This window comes from Peromyscus maniculatus, chromosome 15 (genome assembly GCF_049852395.1).
Source record: "Peromyscus maniculatus bairdii isolate BWxNUB_F1_BW_parent chromosome 15, HU_Pman_BW_mat_3.1, whole genome shotgun sequence".
In the NCBI taxonomy this organism is placed as follows: domain Eukaryota; kingdom Metazoa; phylum Chordata; class Mammalia; order Rodentia; family Cricetidae; genus Peromyscus; species Peromyscus maniculatus.
In genome coordinates, this window is record NC_134866.1 from 76,376,677 (window position 1) to 76,400,887 (window position 24,211).

The 24,211-nt window shown below is 45.0% G+C and overlaps 2 long non-coding RNA genes across 2 annotated transcripts; one reads left to right on the forward strand and one right to left on the reverse strand.

Annotated features, from left to right (window-relative positions):
• Nucleotides 1-1,436: 1,436 nt before the first annotated feature.
• LOC121822812 (uncharacterized) lies at nucleotides 1,437-20,458 on the reverse strand. Its single transcript, XR_006064063.2, has 3 exons — nucleotides 20,356-20,458; nucleotides 7,416-7,518; nucleotides 1,437-5,817 (listed from the first exon to the last, which is right to left on the reverse strand). It is a non-coding gene; the product is annotated as an uncharacterized LOC121822812 (long non-coding RNA).
• A 681-nt stretch (nucleotides 20,459-21,139) lies between these two features.
• Nucleotides 21,140-22,384, forward strand: LOC121822811 (uncharacterized). The gene is made up of 2 exons (XR_013044826.1): nucleotides 21,140-21,269; nucleotides 22,117-22,384. It is a non-coding gene; the product is annotated as an uncharacterized LOC121822811 (long non-coding RNA).
• Nucleotides 22,385-24,211: the final 1,827 nt, after the last annotated feature.

A 24,211-nucleotide genomic window follows, 5' to 3' on the forward strand; every position in this document is an offset into this window, starting at 1 on the left:
GGCATTCTTCAGGCCCATTCGTGACCTTTCTGTGTGAGTGACAGGCAGGAGTAATTCTAAATCACAAAGCAAACAAGGATGTGCTTCTGAAATGCTGAACGGGTTTATAAAAGAATATGTGATCTAATTAGCAAACAGAAAAATGGATAACATGAACTCAATACATATGGAAAAGTATCTTCTTCCCGCCCACAATGATACAGTCCTAGAGAAATCTGCCTTGGTCCTGCAAGCACAGTGAATGATGCCAGAGAGCTGCTGAGTTCAGGAGCATTTGGGAAGGCTGTAATTCAGGGCAATTAGAGGGTTAATAAAAGAGCTCATGTGACCCTTGCTTTTTCTTTTCTTTTCTTTTTTGTTTTTTAATAGGAGCACAGTGTGTTTGGAAGCCTGGTGGGTGCTGGCTGAGATGGAGCCTTAGAGATGAGCCCCTCAGTGAGCAACACAGTGCCTGGGAATAAAGCAAGAGCCCCGTGGGATCAAAGTTCCTAATGATTCCACTTTAATAAATTCTCATTTTTTTTTAAATCTAAGGGCTAGGGAGAAGGCTCAGTTGGTAAAGTATTTATCTTGAAATCTTGAAGAGTTTATTCTGGTCCTTAGAACCTATTAAGCCTACCAGGCAAGTGTAAAAGACCACCAACCCAAACAGCCAAATTGAAACAAGATTTTTTTTTTAATTGTGCACAGCAGAACACAGCCTGTCTGGTCACTGTCTCTCCAATGAGGATTTCAGAGAATGGCCATGGATATTTAGAAAATAAATAAGGTTTTTGTAGCTCTGGAGTAGGGGGTTCCCAAAGGGAATTTTGACAGGCAAGCAAGTGGGGTTACAGAAGCAGAGTGTAAGCATAACAAGGTTGTCATAACAACCCAAAACAAAGGCATGGTTGCCGTTTCCTGTAACAAGCCATGTAGAACTATTTGTAGTTAAGGTTACAGATAGGACATAGTCCAATCCTTGAGAAACAGAGGTTTAATCATAAACAGGAACAAATCTAGCTTGGCTTTGCTCTAAGATGGCTTTGAAGCCCAAGATGGAGGCAAGTGGATTCATCAAACCCATATTAAAAAAGTTGAGTGTGACCCAGCTGGGGCACAACTTTAATTCCAGCATGGGGAGGCAGAGATAGGCGGATCTCTGTGAGTTCAGGGGCCAGCCTGGTCTACAAAGGGAGTTCCAGGACAACCAGAGCTGTTCCACAGAGAAACCCTTTCTCAAAAAACAAAACAAAACAAAGGAAGAAACAAACCAAACCAACCAAACAAACAAAGGTGAGTGTGGTGCTGTAATCACCAAGGAGGTACAGACCAGGCAATCTCTGGGGCTCCATGGCCAGACAGCTCGGCCTCCTTGGTGAACTCGAGGCCACTGAGAGAAGGCAGAAAATAACTGAAGAGCACCATCACCACCAACACACACCATTTCAATCACACACGTTTTGAAGACATCTTTATTTGTCAGAGGGATTCTTGCTATGTTACCCAGCCTGCTGCTGAACTCATGGGTCCTGCCTCAGCCTGCAGAGTGCTGGGACCGACTGCGTTTACACTTGGCTGAGAAAAGAAGAAGCAGGGCTCATCTCTTTCTCCCAGTTTTAGACAGACCTTCCACTTTACAGATGCAGAATGTCACCATTTTGTTGAGACGGACAGACCTACAGCTCAGCTCTCTGACTTTCTTCTTAACAGCCTTGACCCTGGCTAAACACAAACGAGGCCATTTGTTGACTTCTTTACCCTTGTCTGGGTCCTCAGCCTCGACAGATGGTGGTCAACCTGGTGTCCAGCTCTCCCGGGGGGTCTGCCAGGCAGGTTTTTCCTCATTCTGTGTCTCTGTCACTTGTGTTGTGGACATCAGCTGTGCACTGACTGACTCAGACAGACAGCTGGGGAGGAGGAGCCTGCCAGGCGCTGAGAAGGAGAGCCTGTTGGCAGAGGGCGAGGAAGACAAGGCTGTCCTGCCTCCCCCATGTCCTTGCCCTTCACACCCCATGCTGCCCTGTTACCACCTGCTTTCCCCTTCCAGGCCGTCTGTGATGTCAGTTCTCACCGGTTTGCAATTGGATGAGAGAAAGAGGTCAGTTCTTGTAACCTGGGCTCAGAGTCAGACATGTAGGAAAAGATCACGTGGAGCGGAGCATTAGCAGTACTTTTAATGACTCTCATTACTTTCCAGATACTGACATAAGTACTTTATATGTAAATTTTTGGAGAAATCTAATGTAATAGAATATGCAAATATAACTGCATTATTCATTTGTGCAGCTTAGAAAAAGCAAGCTCTTTGTTCCGGGGGGAGGGGAGGGGGGGAAGGGAGGGGAGGAATAGGAACCAGTGCTACTTTGCTGTGGGCCTGAGTCTTCCTTCTCTTCGAAAAGATAAGCCAAGTCCTCCACAGTGGCTTCAAAAATCACCTAGCGCTCCTTAAAAAACACTCCCTCTCCTTCATGCAAGCAAAGGATAGATAGGCATATCTCTTTTTTCCCTCAGGGCTAAGAGGCAGAAGGAGAAAAGAGCTGCCTAGAAGTTAGGCCAAGGAAAGACAGATAGCTTCCAAGAGTGGTAACACATTGTGTGTCTCCACACTAGAGGGGCATGGAGGCATTTTAGTCACCAGCAGGGCCACCTGCCTCTCAAGACTGTCTGGGTCTGTAGCCCGAGCTGTCCTGAGACTTGTGCTATAGACCAGACTGGTCTTGAACTCAGAGATCGGCTTGCTTCTGCCTTCGGAGTGTGAGTGATGGGATTATAGGGGTGTGCCACCCACTACTCGGTTTCAGAGGCAATTTTCAAACACGCTTGTCCTTAGAAGGGATAGTCAAATATATTTGACGATGGTGTGAAAATTAAAGAGCCATATAAAAGAAAATCGAGGGGGAGTCATCAGCTTTGCATTACAATAATGAAACACTTGAGGGAAGAAACAGATAAAGAGCAAAGGTTATGTTGGCTCATGGTTTTGGAGGCTCCAGCTTTGAGTGCTTTGAGCCTCTGGCAGGCATTTAGGCGACATAAGGACAGAGCATGTGCAAAACCAAACTGGTTACATTTGGCCAGAAAGCAAAAGAGAAAGAGGACAGGTCAAGGCCCCACGACCCTCTTTATGCCACGTCCAAATGACCTCAGAAATGCCCATCAGTCAGTGGCCAAAAGGTCCACAGTACTTCTCAGTGGTGCCACCCTGAGGAGTAAGACAACAACCCACAGATCTTTGGTAGACCCTGCCCATCTTCCAACCAATCACAGACTTGGATCCTATGGTGTCACACAAGTCCATATTATTTGACAAGTAGTTTAAAGCAGCCATCATAAAAATTCTTCAACAGAATTTGACTGTGAATGTGCTCAAAGGGAAAAAAAAGTGCCAGAAAGAAACTAGAAATGTAAGAGGAGGACCAAGTAAAAATCTATGAAAAATACAACAACCAAATAAAGAAACAGTAGATGAGGTTACCAGAAGAACAGAGTGGTCAGAGGGAAGAACCTCTAAATTCCAAGACAGAAAAATAGACTTCATTTAATCTGAGCAACAGAGATTTAAAAAAGCAAAAACAAAAAAATCAAAACCAGTGAACAAAATCACTCTGACCAGGGCGGACAATGAGAGTAGACCTAGTCCTGCCTCTGGAGAGAACAATGGCACTGAAAAGATCCCAACTGGGGGAAAACCGTGACGCCTACATTCTCAAGAAGTGGGGAGGCTAGCCCGAAGAAGCCAGACTCAGACACAAGGCAACGAGCTTCAGAAAACTAAAGAAAAACCCAAAAAAAACCATCTTGAAAGCAGAGAGGGAAAGAAGTAGCTTCCCCCACAATGTAAAATGTGCTCAAACAACAGTGACCTCTTCATCAGAAATCAGGAAGGCCAGAACCAAAAGGCACGGTGTGTCTTCGAAGCCGGAAGAAAATGACCGCCAGTTTGGAAGTCTGTATCCTGTGAAGTTATCCTTGGGGAGGGCCAGTCCAGACTTCTCAGATGGAGGCAAAGCAAGAGTCTTTGTTGCTGGCAGCACCCCCACCCTAAAAGGATGGCAAATGGGGGAGGGGGGCTCTTGAAACAGAAAGGAAATGACAAAGAAAGAATCTTAGAATGTCTGGGATGGAAGAAAAAAAGATGAGGGAGTGAGTAAAAATAGGAGAGCACACAGCCAACTTTCCTTCTACTCGGGCTTTCTAAATTATGTTTGACAGTCATCGCTAAAAGCATGGCATGTCTAAAGTTGAGTTCGCTGTGAGGAGGGGAGCCCGGGAGACGGCTCACAGAAAGTAGTGGTGAGTCTGGGCGAGCAAAGGGACTCAAGTGGACAGAAGTACCTGTACTTCACTCCAAGTGGTAGGATGTGGACACTAATAGGTCTCGGTGTGGGCCATAATTTGATTTTGATGGCTACTGGAGTCTGAACACATAATAAAATGGAGCGGAGCTAAACGCGTACACCGCACCGGTGTCGGTTTCCTGGGTTCAATACCATCTCATAGCTATGCAGGATGTGACTTGGGAAGACACGGTGAGAGCTACATGAGAACGCTCTATGCCTTCCTGTAAATCTAAAATCATTTCAGAATTAAAAAAGAACGGGGAGACTAGAGAGAGGGAGAGGGGGATCAAGGGATTGATGGATCGAGGGGTGGGGGGAAGGGGGAGGAAGCACACAGGCACAAACACTATGCCTCTATCTTTCCTTGTGTAGCCAATTGGCTTTAGGGCATGTAGGTAAACCCCAAGTGGTTTTTAAGATGTCTGAGTTAAGTTCTGACTAGGTAGAAACTACACTGATTGAATTGAGGCGTCTGCGGTTCAGCCAGAAAGAAGATGATCTTGTGTCTGGAACATATCTTGCCTTCATGTGCCCTTTCAAGGGAATCAATAGATTGATTTTTCACTTACCTAGCCATATGAGGGCAGAACAAGGTCTACGGAGAAGTGTTGCCTCTCTCTATGCATCAAAAGACAATAAGGCTGATTAAGAGGTCTACAAAGACAGCTTTCCTACATAGGACCAAGTCGCCAAATTGCCTCTCCTTTGAAATTCTTCTTTTCCTTCTGGTTTGATCCAAGTCCATGGCTCGTCCTGCTAATGTGCTTAAGATGTAAACCTGGACCCTTTACAAGGGCCTTCAGCTTCACCCGCAAACCGGCGTTCAGTTTTCTTGCTCCTGTTTGGATCCATCGATACCTTCCTTTCCGGTATTACCTTCATTGCTATGTGGTTACTTAGTTCTCACCCTCTTCTTGTTTCTATCTTCTTCCTTAAAACTCGTTCTCCATACAGCAGTCCATGCAGTCATCTAACAGCACATCGGATTCTGTCCCATGCCTACATAGGATGCTTCATGGGTCCTCTCGCTCTTGAAATCAAATATGTCTGATCTACCTTCTGGCTATTTCTCTGACCTCACTTTTGATAATTCACCATGTCGTAGGTACACTGCTAAGTTTTGTTCCTTCCTCATCCAAGTTACTTCATGCCTAGAGCATCACCCTCCTCAGATGGGCCGCCTGCTGCTCTGAGTACAGTTGGGTTTTATTCTTTATCCTACCTCGGAGTGGCTTTCTTTGTTGAGACCCTGTCTAAAGTAGTTTTAATCCATTCCATTGGCCTACTTAATATCTCTGTAACATTTATTATACTTGCTTATTATTCTGTTTTGTAATTCATTTCTTATCAGCCTCAAACTCCACAAGAGCAAGAATTTTGTTTCTTATTCTGTGCAAAAGACTTGATATTTATTCATTGAATGGATGATGAGTTATAGATTACTGGAGCTGACAGGAACCTTTTTGCATCATGAAAAGGTATTCCCTGAAGACATCTGGAGGGTCATGAGAAGAGAAAATAACAATAATTAACGGGCACATATCTATCACCTTCCAGTTTACAGAACAATTTGAACACCACACCTGTAGCTATGTGAAGTAGCTAAGACATCATTATTTCCATTCGCAAGAGAAGTCAAAGATCCCTAAAAAGCACTGAGGAGGATGACTTCCACCCAGGCCGGTCCAGCGTCTCAATCCACAGACGCCTGGCAGAACACTTTGGACCAAAATGTCCCATCATGTCCCAGTATACCATCAGCTGTTCAACCATTCCTGTTACCCAGCAGCCAAAGCTTCTGGCGGTCCCGTCACCAGAATATACAGCCAAGTTAAGAAGGACAATTCTTCACAAAAGGAGAAGACTTCAGGAGACCACAGGGACACACTGGTGTGGGGCTCCCGGGGGAGAGTCAGAGGCAAGAAGGTAGACGGGAAATACAAGCATGGAGGAGCTGAGCTTGTCCTCACTCGTCAGGACTTGGCACCTCTCATCCACCCCAGAGGGTGGTGGGAGCAGCCCCTGCCTCCTGCTCCCCCCTCAGCTTCACGCCGCCTCTGTACTCTCAGCCCAGAGGACAGAGGTTCACCGTGAAAAGCAGCTGCCAAGCTACTGATTTCTGGTCTTCGTGGCTCTGCAGTCCCTGTCCTCTTCAAAGTATTGAGATTAGAATGAAGGAATCCCCACCCCCATCCCCCAGCACCTCTGTTCTTCCCTCCTCCTGTTTCTAAAGAGCTCCAGTACTGCAGTGACTCTGTTTCCAAAGAGTTCCACTTGGATGCCCATGTTACCCCAGAAATTCTTCTGCACACACCTTTAATCATGTGGCAAATTACCTTATTAACCACCAGGGACTCTAGTCTCATTACTTAATTAAACCATCTCTTTCTTTTCTTCTTATTAAAACCACGTGGGATTGAAATTCTGTGTGGTTTTTTTATTCTTTCCCCCTCTCTTGGAGTGTCTGTAGAATACTAACCGTAGAGAAGAATGTCTGTTATTCTGTGTGGCTGACTAAAGGGTTACAACATTAAATACAAGGAGAGGGAAGGGATTGTCTGGATAGGCTCACACTGCCCAGTGACGTAACAGCTACTTGGGTGGTATGAAGGCCTGAGATGTATATGGTTGCTTACTGCTTTCTCTCGCCAAAACATCTGGAATACAAAATCCTGTCATTAGACAGCTCACATGTTTAAAAAAAAAAACAAAAGGACAGGAAAAAAGAACCAGTCCCCTCAAATGGCTGTATGGAGACTCATTATTGCTGGTAGGAAATTAGACATTTAAGGTCATACTTCAAAGCAACTATTTTTATTACAAGAGGCTCAACATTTTGATTTATTGGGCAGCAGAACAAGATTGTGACAAATATTTCCACCTCAAAGAGAAGGCAGATCGGGCCTCTAAGAAGTCATATATTAAGTAACTTAAAAATAAAATCTCTTGTAACAATAGATAAAGTGTGTTTCTACTCTTGGATCCAAATAGATGGCCACTCTGGGTCTCAGGCATAGAAGAGGTGATTTAATCTTGTGGGAACTCACCTCTAATCACGGGAGAGCAACTAAAATTGTTTAAAGTCTGGGATACCTTTCAACCAAGGTCAGCGCTGCACAGCTGTCCAGGATCTGGGTGTCGTCCTCCCACATCTCAGCCTGGGCCGCCCTTTTAAGTGGGATGCTCAGAACATCACCTAGGTTTGGGGGATTCCGTTAATATAATTGAAGAACAAAGAACAGGGCTTTGAGATAAAGTTGAAAGAATTTAGCCTAGCAAAAATATTTTTTTTTAATGAAAACACAACAATAAACCTAGAATGGTGGGTTATTAAGCCACTTCAGGCAGCAGCATCTGCATGTTGTATAGTGTGGGGATCACTTTGACTCATCTCCAGCAGATGTGACCTTCCTTCTGTATGGTGGATGATTCTGATTAGATTAAGTCAGAAGAGGGTTATGATAGATGGCACAATAATAAATCTAGAAAGGTCCCCCCCTGCCCCCACCCGCCCGCCCGCTCCCCAGACAAACTGTAAGGTTGCCTTCTCTGGAGGGCTCTGGAGGGCTCTGGAGATGAAAAACCCTTGTCTTAAGGGAGGGCACTGGGACAGATGGAGTGGGAAGACCGGAGGCGGAGACATGAAGATCGCAGCCTGGGTTCTGGTGCCAGCCCCACCACTAGCAAATTCTCTGACTTGGGCTAACACACCTACTGTCTGAGGGGCATTAGTTTATTATCCATAAAGTGAGAACAGACTAGGCTGGCTAAAAACCATGCATCATGCCAGACTTGGAAGGCAGAATGAGTGTAGGACGGTCAGGAGGGTCTTTTTGTCTTATGTTTATAAACCTGCTACTGGGGAAGGGAAGTCACTATACACTTGGAGTATCAGCATAGAGGAGTGTGTGTGTGTGTGTGTGTGTGTGTGTGTGTGTGTGTGTGTGTGTGTTTGTGTTTGCCTGCGCTTATACTGAAGGAAGGCAATGGGGAACTCTGCATGCACCACAAGTGTGTTCATAAAACTGTTGGTGTAGCTAGAATTATGTAAATTATCTTCATCTTTGGATGAATACAAAGAAATTCTAATGATGAATGCTTTGTAAATTGAGTAATTCCTGCCATGAAATCTATTTAGTAAGCACATCTTTTTATTAGAGGCCTGCTGCAATATGAATGACAGGTTGTATCTCCTCTCTCTCTCTCTCTCTCTCTCTCTCTCTCTCTCTCTCTCTCTCTCTCTCTCTCTCTCTTTGTGTGTGTGTGTGTGTCTGTCTCTCTCTGTGTGTGTGTGTGTGTGTGTGTGTGTGTGTGTGTGTGAACTTCTAAGATAATCCAGCATTGAATTCTTCTACCCCCATGCCAAGAACAGGGAGAATGGACAACCAACCAAATGCACCAGAAATGCTGAACAGAAATGCTGAATAGACTTTCTAAATCACCAAAATAGAAACAGTGCCTACCCAGGCTACCTTTAAAAATTAAACGTGCTTTGCTGAATTCTGACTTTCAATGGGTAGGATGTAGTCAATATGGTTTTGTTCATTGTTTGGACGGTATGTGAGATAAATGTCTACTAACTAGAAAACTGAACTTACTAGAATATTCTGGGTCTCTCAGGCTCGTTGCCTCTTGTGTGATAATGAATCAAAGGGATGGAGCCATGGGAACTATTCTAGAAGCCAGCGGGCTGATGGTTATGACAATAGCCTGCTTTCAAACAGTGCCCTGTGAGAACTGTGCACATCTGAGAGAACTAGAATGAGCCAAGGTCATGGAGCGAGAGAGACGAGATTCTGGTGGGTGGGAAGATAAGAAAAAACTAGGGTGGTGCTCACATTGTCCTTCAAGAGAGCCCTAGCTTATCAGCTGACAGCGACTGGACTGTCAGCCTTGGAATGTTTCAAAACATTTCGAAAATGTCCTCAAACATGTTCAGAATCTCCTGGTGTTAGTACAACAGTTTTCTGAGATAACCAGACAGAGAATGGCAGAGGCTTTGTTGGAACAAGTGTGTGTTAGTGATTTCTTTTCCTGAGGTGAACTTTTCTACTAGAAGTCTTCTTAGTCATTGCTCTGAAGGAATGTCGCCTCTTAACTTTGGAAAACGCCCTAAATTTTACTCAGCTCTCTCAACTCTATTGATGACAGCCCCTGACTGACCCTGTGGTGAGAATTTGAATGAGAGATGGCTTTACTTATGCCAGAGTTGAGGAGAATTCAGAAGGAGACAAAGGGATTCTTCCTTTGATCCTCGCTAATGTGGGGAGGATTCTGGAGGGTTTCTGCCTATGAGGAATCCTGCGGCCGTCTCTGGGAGGTGAGTAGGTCCATCCTCTAACAAACTAGCTGGTTCCAGAAGAGTGAGAATGAGGTGGAAGATGCCACTGGCTGGTTTATATTAATCGTCACCATTAACAGTTCAAAGCTTGAAAGGAAAGAATGGCCGGCAACCAAATTAGTTTATTATACTGGGTACAATAGAAATTAGACTAGCTCCCTCCCCTTGTGCCAATTAAGGGATTTCCTAAGGCCACTGGAAACACCATGCCTGGGCTTTGAGGGTGGCCTTCAAGGCTGAAGGGAATGACCACTGGAGGAATGGTGCCTGGCCAGCCCTCCAGCTCTTTCTTGGGCCTTTTGTCTACCAGTTTCAAAGGCATTCCTTTGGGAGAGGGCATTGGTTGGTGCAAACAGCTTTGAAACTGAGAACTTGGAACTCCTCTCTGGGGCACTTGGAAGGCCTGGTGTTTTTCTTCGAGGAAGTGGGAACAATGGGAAGAAATTTATTTTAACTGCAAGCGGGGCTACTGATAAGGGTCGACCTCAGAGCCGGTCTCTGTGTGTCTAGCTAATGACCAAATATGGGGAGGAGCAAGAATATCAGAGTTGCTTTAGAATGAGATGGCTGACATTCCCGCAGCACCCCCGACTCTCACATTCCAATAAGCAAGACTCAAGTTCACTCGCTTGTGAAGAGGACCCACGACAGCCCTTATTTCTTTTGTTTCCTTGACTTTCAGCCTATCGTGATGACTGACCTCTCTTCAACTAGAAAGAATGACTGCTGATTTGACCATCGTCCCCTGAGGCTAAATGTCAGGGGTCAAGATCCATAGCTACAGAGAATTCAGCTTTCACGAAAAAAGCTGGAAGGCAGCTTCGTTCATGTGGCTAAATGTTTAGACATCAGAAGGCAGTGGTTATGCCGAGGCAAACTGAAAGGAAGTCATCAAAGCTAGGGAGACTCCTAACTGCCTCACTAGAGTGCTGAGGAATTCTGGGAATAATAGCTACACACAAACTCTTATATCCAGAACCTTCTCAAGGCCCCCGCAGCAGGACACACAGAGTAATGATATCCATCAATTGGGCTTTGAAATCTCCTCCCCAGGCTGCCCAGCAGTATAATCCTCTTCCTGATCCTTGGCCATGCTGATGGAAGAGCTGTGCTCTGTGTTTTCTAAGATTTGAGGAAATTGTGCAAAGAGAAAGGATTAAAAATTCAGAGACCGGTTCAAAATGTTAAAAGTCAGGTTATTTGTAGAAACTATTAGGGTTTCAACAATAGTAGAAATAAGTACAAGCAAGATGACCTTCTTGGATCTCTGTGAGTTCGAGGGCAAGGTTGTCTACAAAGTTAGGTCCGGGACAGCCAGGACTGTTACACAGAGAAACCCTGTCTCAACACTGCCCCCACCCCCAAGAAGGTTTCCTTCTTGTAGACACTGAATTAGTGGAAAATGACAGTTACATGTCTGTGTCAACAAAGATTCTCAATTCCATTTGGGTCAATACCCAGCGATGGGACTTCTAGGTAATATGTTTGTGGATATCTAATTTTGTGTAACTTTGAGAAACCGCAGACTGTTTTCTAAAGTGTCACTGCCGTTTGGTATTCCCAGCAGCGATATGTGACAATTATGGATGTCCCACATCTTTAACACTTGATATTATAGGCTTTCGTTTCAGCCACTCTAATAACTAGTTTGTGATAGCTTACCAGTTTTAATTCACATTACACGGTAACTAACAACATGATTCATCTTTGCATACATAGACTTGTTTTTCCTTAACAAAGTATCCACCCATTTCTATTTATTATTTTCTTTTACTTTGAGAACAAGGTCTTATGCATCACGGGCGAGACTCACGTTGTGGATCCCAGGATGGCCTTGAACTTCTGACTATGCTGTCTGCCTCTGCCTCTGCCTCTTGAATGCTAGGACTACAGACATGCATTACTCTGTTCAGTTTATTGCACGCTCTGACTGAACTCAGGAGTCTGTGTGTGCTTGGCAAGCAGTATACCTAAACTGACTACATCACAGCCCTTCATTATTTGTTTTTGTTTTGCTCCTTTATTTTTATTGTATTGATTATCTCACTATTCAATTCTAATAGTTCCCCCAGCCCCCTTAGGAACATGTTTTGTAAATACTCTGTGACAGTCCATAGCTTACATTTTCATTTTTTTGAAGTCTTTGAACAAAAGTCTTAGTTTTGGTGAATTATAATTTATGACCTTATATTTTGAATAGTCCCGGCTTTTCACATTGTCTTTAAGAAAAATTCCCCTAACCATAGGTCACAATGACCCTCTAGTATCTTTTCTTATCTTATCTAGTATCTTATATGCTGTGGTTTAAGTTAATTTTTATGCATGGTAAAGGCTGAGCTCTCCCTCCTCCTAAATACTCTGCTCTTTCCAGCAACATTTGTTGAAAAACTGTTTTCTTCATTAAATTTCCTGATGCTTTCGTCAGATTCATTTCAAATCCCAACTGACACTTTAAAAAAATAATAGTAATTATCTAGATGGCTCAAAAATTCATATGGATGTGTAACAGACCTAAATTATCCAAACAATTACAGAAGAAAAGACTTGACGGCCAAGTCTTTGGCATCTGTCTATAATCCCAGCGCTAAGGAGGGTGGAAGCAGGAGCCCCACAGTTTGAGACCCAACTGGGCTGCACAATGAGACTCTTTCTAATCGAACAAACAATAAAACAAAACAAAGCAAACGCTTCTAAAAGTACATTTTTTTTAGTTTTATTATATAGCTATAGTTGTCCTGGAACTGGCTGTGTAGACCAGGCTGATTTTGAACTCACAGAGATCCGCCTGCCTCTGCCTCCCGAGTGCTGGGATTAAAGGTACGCACCAACACGAGCCGTCCTCAAACATTTTTTTGAGGTTATATTTTATATGGTTTTAAGACTTGGCTGCAATAAACCTGTAAGATATTGGTATTAATCAAGACAGACGGGGCGGGGGGAGGGAGAATGCAAATAGATCCATTCAATTGTGGTTGACCAGTTTCTGCCTTTTTTGTTTTGTTTTTTAATTTAATATTTAAAGGATTTGGGGTGAAAGTATGCATGCGTGCTAGTTCATGTGTATGTGGGTACATGTGAACATCCCATGCCTTTTTCTATGTGGCTTCTAAGGGATTCTCCTGCTTGCGTAGCAAGCTCTTTTCTAATGGAGACACTCCCCCACCCCTTTAAAGCAGTTTTTATTCATAATTTTTGTAGGTACCCCTGACGTCACAGTGATGTCAGCCATACTGAAGTTTCCTCACACTTTAACAAGGTTTCCAGTTTTTGCATCTTCTCATCTATCTTTAAGTGTCTTTCTCCTAGGTATTGTCTAATGCTTCTTGAGAGCAGATGTGAGCCCTGGTCCCTGCCTCCGTGTAGCCTAGGACTTCCACCCTGTTACATCTCCGCTTTCAGCTTACTGGCCTTCTGACTGATATCGCTACGAGAAAACGTCAGGTTCGGCCAGTGTGTTCAGCCAGGGTTCCCTTTGTCTTTAGTCACCAGGTGAAGACACTGTGCTCACCCACAGAGTTACTCCTTTATCTTCAGTGTTCCTATGCATTTTTGAGATATTCGGGGTGTGGACAGCAGGTTTCATGTACTAAGCCATGAGGAAGCTGGCTTTCCTTCCCACTGAATGTCTCTAAGGCCTCAAAGCATTGTGGTTTTGTCTGAGTCCCATACACTCTGTGTGAGATCCAACGTCTCCAATTTCCTCTAACTCAAGATCAGCCTAAGAGATGGACTGGGAACTGCTAACAGCCTGTCTCCCAGCTCTCAATTTGTCTCTTTAGACTCTCAAATAAATGTACAACAGCCTCTAGCTTTCTTCCTTAGACTTTCAAATAAGTGGACAATGGCCCCCAGCTGTTTCCTTCCATGCCCATCATCTCAAAAGAAAAAGATGCTAAAAATGGCAGTTATCATTATTAACATTATTGGGTATTTCTTAACAACAGCACCTCCAGTCTAACAATAATGGACACTGAGTGGTGATTTAGGAGCCTAAATGGATCTCTCCACTTATCATTTTACAGCCATGAAAACTGAGACAGGAAGCGATTTTATCTGTGGTCATGTAACAAGGAAGTGGTTCCTGGACCGAGATACTGTGACCTGGAGGTCATTGTCATACAAGCTCAAGTGATTTGCTGATTCAGTGTCTGTCCATCTACTCATTTAGTCAGAGGAGAAATCGCTTCAGGAAAGCAAACATTGGTCTCGCCTGGTATGTCAACGAATCGTGATTGCTTCATCTCACTAGCCAGGCCGGTGGTTCGCAACAGAGTCTGTATTCTAAGAGACATGTCCATGGTCTCTGTGGAGTATTTATTACTATGTAGTAATTTTGTGGCTCTGAGGCAAGATTTTTAGCAAGAGTCTGTCATAGAATACTAGAGAGACCTCAAGGAAACAATTTCAGGGGTGACTGGGAAAGTATATGTATTTAGTTTAGTCCCCAGGAGCCCGGTGTGTGTGGTAGGGGGTGTGCAACCCATCAAATCAAAACAATCAAAAGCATAATGTGAAGAAATATAACCAGAACTTGTACTTACTTTTAGAGTCCAGACCTTACCCTTGTGACCTGCCACTTGAAACTCAAACGAAAAGGCAAGCGAATCTGATGTGTTTCAGATTAAGCAGCGATGGTTTATGAGCATGATGTTAACGGGGGGGGGGGGGGGGGGGGGGGGAGGCGGGGGGGGGGGGGGGGAGGCGGGGAGGGTCCTTGGGGAAGACTCAGTTGCAGGCCTGAAGAGCTCCACCGAGTAAACCACTTGGAGGATTACAGTATCCAGACCTGTGTCCTGCTTGCCTAACTGTATGACTGGCTTCCAGAAACAGAAGAACCCATCAATAGTGAGCAGCAACTGGATTCACTAAAGCTGTACTCCTTGTTGATTACACTTCAGTATCATTCACATATTTTATTTCCTGTCCTTTAGTGAACACTATACGTGTGTGTGTGTGTGTGTGTGTGTGTGTGTGTGTGTGTGTGTGTGTGTGTGTGAACATGCTACATTTTATATGTACCAGGAATTGATCCTCAAGAGGACCTTGCACACGCTAGGCCAAGTGTTCTAACACCAAATTGTATCTCCAACTGCTTTTAATTTTGAGATGAGGTCTAAGTTGCCCAAGCAAATCTTCAACTTGTAATTCTCCTGCTCAGTGTCTGGGTTTCTAAAATTATATGGCTTTAACGACAGACCCAGCCAAATCCAAATACTGTCGTCTTTTTTTCCTCCTTCTCCTCTTCCTCCTCCATCTCCTTGGCTGTTTTTTGACACAGGATCTCACTATGTAGCTCTGCCTGTTCTAGAACTCACTATGTACACTAGGCTGGCCCTGAACTCTCAGAAGTCCACCTGCCTCTGCCTCCCAACCTTTGGGATTAAAGACGTGTACCACCAAGTCCAGTTTCAAGTACTGTATTCTTAAGAGAACAAACTCGGCTGAACCTCAGGGTGCCTTCTCGCCTAGGCCATTTTTCTATTCTGGGAAAGATCTGACGCAGTGAGAAGCATGGTTTTTCATATTTCAGGAATCAGATCTCAGAACTCATCATAACTCGGAAACAGACTCAGGGACAGGATAGTGTCATGGCTGTGAGAGGGGCCATGAGATCACATCCATTGACTCTGTGACAAACTGTCATAAAACCTGATGCCACTGTGCCTTCTGGGTACTGAGTACCTCAAATACAATCCTGCATGTTCCAGGCCATTGTCTCAGGAAGGATCCATGCCCAACATGACGTGAAGGTAAAGGAGCCATGAGAATGTCCAGAGGGTCTGGCATGGAGAACACGTATAAAGTGGAGAGCTGTGTCTTGTGGACTGTGAGCTCTAGGCATCATGGACACAGGCTGGAAAAGTCTGAGAAGGGCCAAGAGCGCAGGAGCCGTAATGCTGCTCCCATGGCCACAGTGGTCATGCACACAGTTTTACCCAAGGAGGCAGTCAACAGTATTCAAATGGCCGTCTGCCAGATGGAATGGCACCAGCTCAGGTGTCCCCTGGCTGATGCTGCTACCCCCAAAACAGAGGTGATGCTCCTGACCATCACACATCTGTGGAAGCTGGTCATCCCAAGATAGACTCTCTCCTGTCAGACCTAGACATATGGAAGACCAGGAAGTAACTCCAGAGCAACGCGTGCCTGCTTGCATGAGATAAGCACTTTCTAATGACCAAACAGTTATTTCTCCTTTCTGTACATACTTTCATACTTTCTGCTCTGCACCCAACACATGGATGCACAGATAAATGAAGATGCCATGGGAACAGGGAGATGTAGAATGCTAGAGAGGTCCCCAGGAATCCACAAAGATGATTCCACCATAGACTACTGGCAATGGTCGAGAGGGTGCCTGAGCTGATCTACTCTGGTGATTGGATGGCAGAACACCCTAACTGTCATGATAGAACCCTCATCCAGTGACTGATGGAAGCAGATGCAGAGATCCACGTCTGGGTCTCAGGCAGAGCTCTAGGAGTCCAATTGACAAGAGAGAAGAGGGATTCTAAGAGCAAGAGATATGGAGACCATGATTGGAAAAAGTACAGAGACAACTAGCCAAACTAGTGGAAACACATGAACTGTGGACATGTGGACATGTGGAAACACATGAACTCCTCCAATAGCTGAGGAGCCCTCATGGTACTGGACTAGGCCCTCTGGATAAGTGAGACAGTTGATTAGCTTGAACTATTTAGGGGGCCCCCAGGCAGTGGTTCTGGGACCTGTCCCTAGCGCATGAGCCAGCTTTTTGGAACCTAGTGCCTATGGTGAGACATAGCCTTGCTTGTCTTTGCACAGCCTTGATGCAGGGAGGAGGGGCTTGGACCTGCCTCAGCTGAATGTACCAGGCTCTGCTGACTCCCTATGGGAGACCTTGCCTTGGAGGAGGTGGGAATAGGGGGTGGGTTGGGGGGAATGCTGGGGGGTAGGAAGAGGGAGGACAGGGGAATCTGAGGTTGATATGTAAAATGAATAGAAAATCTCTAAATTAAAAAAATTCCTAATACCTGTATAGAATCAGACAAAGTGTTCTAAGTAGATTCTCACAATGAACTCATTTCAGCTCCTACCTCAGGTGTATAAGACCAATGAACCCTGTCTCCAAGTCAGCCTCCTTTTCCTCTCCCAGCCTATCAGGACACAGGTATTCATATTACAGTGTGGTGATATTGTGTTCCCCAAAATATTGTGCATCCTAATAAACTTATCTGGGGTCAGAGAACAGAACAGCCACTAGATATAGAGGCCAGAAAATGGTGGCACACACACCTTTAATCCTATCACTTGGGAGGCAGAGATCCTCTGGATCTTTGTGAGTTCAAGGCCACACTGGAAGCAGCCAGGCATGGTTACTCACATCTTTAATCCCAGGAAGTGATGGCAGAAAGCAGAAAGGTATTTAAGATATGAGGACCAGGAACTAGAGCCTGGTTAAGCTTCAGGCTTTTGAGTAGCAGTTCATCTGAGATTCATTCTGGATGAGGACACAGAGGCTTCCAGTCTGAGGAAACAGGATCAGCTGAGGAAATGTCAAGGTGAGGTGGCTATGGCTTGTTCTGATTCTCTGATCTTCCAGCATTCACCCAAATACCTGGCTTTGGATTTGATTTTATTAATAAGACCATTTAAGATTCATGCTACATTACAGTGCTTCTTCATTGAAAGGACATCATTAATGTATTTATGATATAAACAGTATTATTCTTCAAAGGATCTCTCTTGGATGTTGTGTATTGATAAGTCCTAAAGTCCTTTCTCTGCCTCCCTACTCAGACCTGTCCTTCTGACTTACCCATGCCACTCCATTTCCCCATTAGCATTTTTAACTTGCTGAGTAGAGCTGTTCACTATGACTTCTCCATAAATGACCAAGGTGACAATAGAGAGGCTGTGATGACTCAGAAACTTCCCAAACAGTTTCTAAGCTAATCTCCACCCCCCATCCAACTCCTCCAACCCCCACACCAAGAACCTAAATACAGCATGTGATGGGTAATCTGGGTTATCAACAGGACACACTTGGACAAAAGAGAACCTCAGATGAGGAATTGTCTCCATCTGATCTACCCATGGGGCATTTTCTTCACTGCCACATTGCTAATTGATAGAGAAGTGTTCAGCCTACTGTGGGAGGCACCATCCTTAGGCAAGTGAACCTGGGCTGTATAAAAAACTTAGGGATGGAGAGATATTTCAGCAGTTAAGAGCGCACTTGTTTTTGCAGAAGACATAGGGTAGAAGTGTGAGGAGGTGAAGGGAGTTTGGTTCCCAACATCCACGTGACAGTTCACCACTGTCTATGATTTCAGTTGAAGGGGGGATCTGATGCCCTCTTCTGGCCTTTAAAGGCACTGCACACATGTGGTACACATACATACATGTAGGCAAAACTCTCTTACTCATACAAAAATAAGTGGATCTTTTAAAAAGCGTTAAAAGAAAGACAGCAGAAGTTGAGCCTGGGTGCAATCTAGTAAGCAATGCCCCTCCATGGTCTCTCTGCTTCAGCTCCTGCCTCCAGGCTCCTGCCTCAGCATCCCATTGACAGTGGATTGAGTAATCTACAGGCTGACTTAAACTCTTTCCTAAATTGCTTTTGGTCATGGTGTTTATCACAGCAATCGAAAGCTAACTAGGATACAGTGTTTACCAATTATTAAGATGGGTTAGGGATTGGGGGACATGACAGCTTCCTGAAGCCACTAGCCACAATGTCTGTAACTAGAGTTTTCCTGCCTTGACCACAGTCAGGACAAATCTCTGTCACCCGCCAGTCCCACAGCCTCTCAGACCCAACCAAGTAAACACAGAGACTTATATAGCTTACAAACTGTATGGCCGTGGCAGGCTTCTTGCTAACTGTTCTTATAGCTTAAATTAACCCATTTCTATAAATCTATACCTTGCCACGTGGCTCATGGCTTACTGGCATCTTCACATGCTGCTTGTCCTGGAGGTGGCTAGCAGTGACTCCTTCTGCCTTCCTGTTCTTTCTTTTCTCCTCTCTGTTAGGCCCGCCTATACTTCCTGCCTAGCCACTGGCCAATCAGTGTTTTATTTATTGACCAATCAGAGCAATTTGACATACAGACCGTCCCACAGCACTGTCACCTTATTATGTTTCTCACAGTCAGACTCTTCCTTGTGCCAAGTATTGTTCCTCTAAAATTTAAACGAGGCATCAGGACATTGTGTCAGAAACTTCGAGGAGTCAGATGAATCAGGTGGTTGGGGAGGGGGAAGAGGAAGACCAGCGGAGTGCTGAGATCTCTGACTCGGAGTGGGCTAGGAGCAATTCTCTTCTCAAAAGTGTGCTACTAAATGTAGTTACCAGAAGTCGTTCTCTAAGTAGCAAAGTAAGAGACTTAGGAAGAGAGGAAGAAAACAACAACATGAACACCTCACCCACTACTGTGGATTAGAAGATGAGGGACTTTGTGATACCAGGTCTGGACTGAATGCCGCAGAGCTCGGGGCGAGCGGAAGGCTGAGTTGGCCTCTCTCCCCACGATGAGCAGCCCCCAACTCCGACCCTGATTCAGGAAGAAGCAATGCACAATTATTATGGCAGCCTCACTAGGAGGAGATTTCCATTAAGTCAGAGGGGTTTCTGAGAAGTCTTGTTGGTCAGTGCCACTTGAGAAGCACCAGGGGCCGCCCTGAAAGACATTGTCATTCAGCAGATTTAGGCCAACCCCACTTAAATGCCAACTTGTGGATTTTGCCCATGAATTCTGACAGAGTCCATCAAGCTCTCAAAAAAGTCCTTCTTTTGACCCTTCATGCTGTGTAGTTGAAAGTACTGAGGTCTGAATCTCAAATATCCCTTGCAAGCCCATGTTTTGAACGTGTTCTCAGAATATGCTCTGTCTTGAGAGACCACAAAATTTTACAGAATGGGGGCTATTTGTGGGGTGCCTTCACAGTGGGCAGAACTAGGTCATTTAGGGTCTACCTTTCTTCTTTATTTTTAAAATTACTGTGTGTGCACGTGTGTGTGTGTGTCTGTGTGTGTGTGTGTGTGTGTCTGTCTGTCTGTCTGTCTGTCTGTCATCAGTAGGTAATAAATCCTCACTAAGCCTCATAAGTTTACACAGGTTGTTTTTACCTGGTTACCCCACTGTCTACATCCTCCTCCATCTACACTAAATATCATTTCACCTCCATTTTACTAGCATTATACATTTCCCCCCAAAGCACAAATATTTCACTTCCCAAATATAATTTCGATTCCTCCTTTTTATTTACTTTTAATTTCAGACAGAGTCTCACTATGTAGCCCTGGTTGGCCTAGAACTCACTATGTAGACCAGGCTGGCCTTAGACACAGAAGTCTGCCTGCCTCTGTTTCCTGAGGGCTGGGATTGAGGATGTGTGTCACCACACAAAACTCAGATTTTTTTTTTTTAAATTGAAGCTTCCACAGTCTGAAGGAAAAAGAAAAAAAAAAGTCGGTGACCTATGCCCTACCAGCCAAGCCCAGACCAGTTTGTTCTTGTTTAACCTACCTGGTAAGATTGGGTCTTATGTTTTCTAATGATTGAGGGAAAAAAAGTCCAAAGAGTGATAATTTATAACAATGTGAAAATTGCTTGAAAATTAAAATGTCATTGTCCCTAATTAAAGTTATTCAGCACATACCCACTTTGAGTTTCCTCAGTCTTGTGACTGCTTTTCACTTACGATAGCCAAGCTGGCCAGTGGCAACAAAGACATGTGGCTGGCAGAACCCATCACTATCTGTCCGTTTTAGAAAAGTCTGCGGATGTCTGATACAAACTGCATCCCATCCCCCGGGTCTCTCCCTCCTAAACAAGCTGCTCTTCCTTCCGTGATGACATAACAAGGCCTTTTCTGTCTTAGAACCTCAGTTCCTCTCCTTCTTTGCCTACATCAGAGATTCCGAATCTTTTCTGACAAGGGCTAGAAAGAACTCTCATACTCCATTAATTGGGGTATAAATTGGCACAATCCTTTGGCCATTTCTCTATGATGCCCACTAGGCTAGACATGAATTTGCCTTACCCAGCAGAGGCTGTAGCTCAGGGGTACTCCCAACAGCACTTCTTACATGGGCACACAAGCAAAGGCACATACAGAAAAGGTCACTGTGGCATTGCCTGTAATAACCTTAAGTGGGAAAAGATTTAAAAGGTCAAGAGCACTAAAGTACGCTATAGTCTACTTCCCTAAAGAATGACGGAAATCTTACAATAATAAAGAACCAATGACTGTTGTGTACAGTACAAACCTCGCACAGAATGACGAACAAAGAAGCTACCCCCTAAATATTCCACACCGCATGTTAGCATGAATTTCAAAACCACGTCTGTCATGTTAGGAGATAAGTTGGCAATATCATTTCCTGTGGTCTCTGGGAAGCAGAACTGGAGTACGGGAAGTTTATTAGGGCTGTAATCTGAGGTAAGCGCCTGGAGGGGTGAGGGACACAGGCAGAAGGAGGTGAAGTCACAATCAGGGCCCTAGCTGGCCCGTAGAGCAGCTGTGCATGGACTCTGGCCTTTCAGGCTGGGGACTGGGCCTTCACAGCCCAGTTGTTTTCCTAGCAACTGGTCTGGAAGGATGCAGGACCTGGGGTAAGGCATGCATCCTTATGCATGAAGGCTCTCTTCATCCCCGGAGCATTGGAGAAGGAGTGGGCTGAGAGCTTTGGGCTGCTGACTCTCGTGGCAGCTGGATGCTTCTTCAGTGCTGGAGGAGGGCAGGAAGGACACTAAACCACTCATGCGAATGGTCCCTACTCAGAAGGGGAGTAACCGGAAGGGAGCTCCGAGCCAATGGCTGTCACAGGGCTGGCGATGTCCTGCTTGTTCAAGAGGTAGCATGTTCATCTGGACACATTTATGCCCATAATTTTGCCCTTTTCCATGGATATTGATCTTTATAAAAATGTGTATTTAAGATTATTTAGGTGAGAGAATGGAATCAGCCTGAGGGGGCAGGAGACTTGAGGGAAGGTAGTGGAGGAGGAGAACAAATGAAAACAAAGGAAGGTGAATATGTTTATAACGCTTATGAAAATAATAAAATCCGTTACTTGGTGTGCTACACTAAAACACTAGAAAAAGAAATTGTGTGAGAAAAACAAAAGAAAGTGATGATAAGGATGAAACTGGGGGAAAAGGAGGAGCCACAGGGCCGTTCTCTGCACAGTGGGACTCTTGAGATGAATGAATGAATGAAGAAAGGCAGGGCCGGAGAGGGGGCTCAGTGGTTAAGAGCACTTGCTCCTCCTGCAGAAGACTCCGGTTCAGTTTTTAGCACTCACAGGGCATCTCACAACCACCTGTAACTTGAGATGTCTGGGATTTACCTTCCTCTGACTTCTGAGGGCTCTGGCATGTACACAGAGCACATAAACTCATGCCAGAGCACATACACACACACATACAAATAATAAACTATTTATTTTGTTTTGAATAGAAAATAATTGAAGACCCAGGTGGAAGTATCCAGTGAAAAGGAAACCATTTTATATACTAGAAAATCAGGGATGGTTGATGGAGGGTCACTCCTAAGAACGTGGAAAGAAATAAGTTTCGAGCACAGCCTCATATGGGAATATGTCTAACCTGGATTGCATCAATCTATTGAGACCACTTCTTTGGTCCTTATCTGGTGCCTCCTGTTGATATGTCTTCATTTATATGAATGATTTTCATCTTTCAATAAAATCCTCTTGAGAACCACAGCTAAGAGGCCCTGTCTTCCCACTGATTGCTCTGCCCAAGGCCTTGTAAGTACAGGAATTCCACGGTTGTACTCCTACGGTAGTAGATGTTGACAAGAGAGGAATTAAGATAAAGAGAGCAGATCCATGTGTTAGGCCTTGGTATGGAGCTTAAAGCAAAACGATTACACGAAACTGGACAAAGAATGTTCTTTGGACAAACTCCGACATTCTTCCATTGTCTGGTTTCGTTTCTACAGTTAGTGCCTCTGAAGAAGGGACAGAAAGTTCGGGGCAGTGACCAAAGTGGGGGTGTTCCAAGTTTCACAACCAAGACACCACGTTCTGTTGGATCCTTTCTGAGGACTCTGACGGAGTCCTTTCCCACCCTTCCAAGCACTTCCACGGTCTAGAGAAAGCGAGTTCAGAGGACTTGGGCAACCCCTCAACCCCATGACTATTGGCAGAAGCCCTCCACGTGTCCATGTCTGTCTTGCCAGCAGCCCAGTGCCTGTCTGCCTGCCCTGGCCATGCGTTCCAGATGGACGGCACATGCTGCTATGTGAACATGCCAGGCCTGGGAAACCTGACATGTGTGTTTGATCAGCGAACTCAAGGGCTTGGTCATTGGTGAGAATTCCCTTTTCCCTTGGACTTGTCTACCCAGACATGTTTGTGCTCTGATGACAATTGATAATTACACGGCGTCTCGCGACCTCAAAATCTTCAAAGTCCTTGTAGAGGGAGAATGTTCTCAGGCCTTCTGTTTGGCTTCTACAGGCCTGAGTGTCACGGAGGTGGCGAGTTGTCCGACATCCACTGCTGAGGGTGGGTAGAGAGTTCAAAGCAGAAGCAAAGGCTGTAATCAGAAGTCGCCCTCCACAGTTGGATTACAGATTGCAGGGAACTTCTCCCGCACTACTTAAAGCTAGGGATGCTACAACAAAGAGAACTATAAGAAGGGACCCTCGGTATTTCTCTGAGTTAACCCAAGGGCACAGCCCCTCTTGTCATGTAGACCTTTTCTGCCCGACTTGGCCTGTTTTGGGCCTTTTGGTTTTAGAATCTAGGAAGGGGGATTAACAAGGAGTGCATGACAGTGGGGGACAGTGTGACATTTCTGGGGCAGAGGCTACTGATGTCTCTTCCAAATGCCATCCACCTGTCTAGCTCAGGGCTCATTTGTCTGCAGTAAAGACAGATGCCTCTGGCGGCGGATGGCTTCTCACCCCAGGCGCCAGGGTCTCCAGCATCTCTCTGCTTGGGGGCTTTCTGTGCCCCCATGGGATCTACTCAACTCTTCCAGAGCAAAAAAGATGTTTTTTTGGGTTAACTATTCCCAGTGGGAATTCTTAACACCAAGATACAGGGCTCTACAGACCTGGTTTCCTGATCCTGGGGGAGGGGCAATTCTGCAATATGTTCTACATTATCTGCATGAGGTCCCAGTATGACGGACTGGGCTCCAATTTGCCTCCAGAAGTGGCTTGTCACATTTTTTTTCCCTCTTCCCTTCTCACTTTCTTCATTATTTCAGGCTTGTTTCCTAGACTCAAGTATGAGTTAATTTTCCAGCTCATAGTTTATGTCTCAGCATATATCTGTTAGGATTCCGCCACTCACTCCAGCTATATTACCATGCATGCGCAGTTCAGTAGTTAAGCAAGGGGTCTTACGTCTTATGTCATCAGTGCGCTGCGTAATTGTGCAAATGCGTGCAGCACAGTCACACAACCAGCGCATGCGTGGCGTAGCTCCGTAAGCCCTCCTGTGCACGTGCACGTGTCTCTGCCCCAGGCCTGGCCACGCGCTCTTCTGTCCCCCCTCCCAATGCCTCCTAATAAAGCT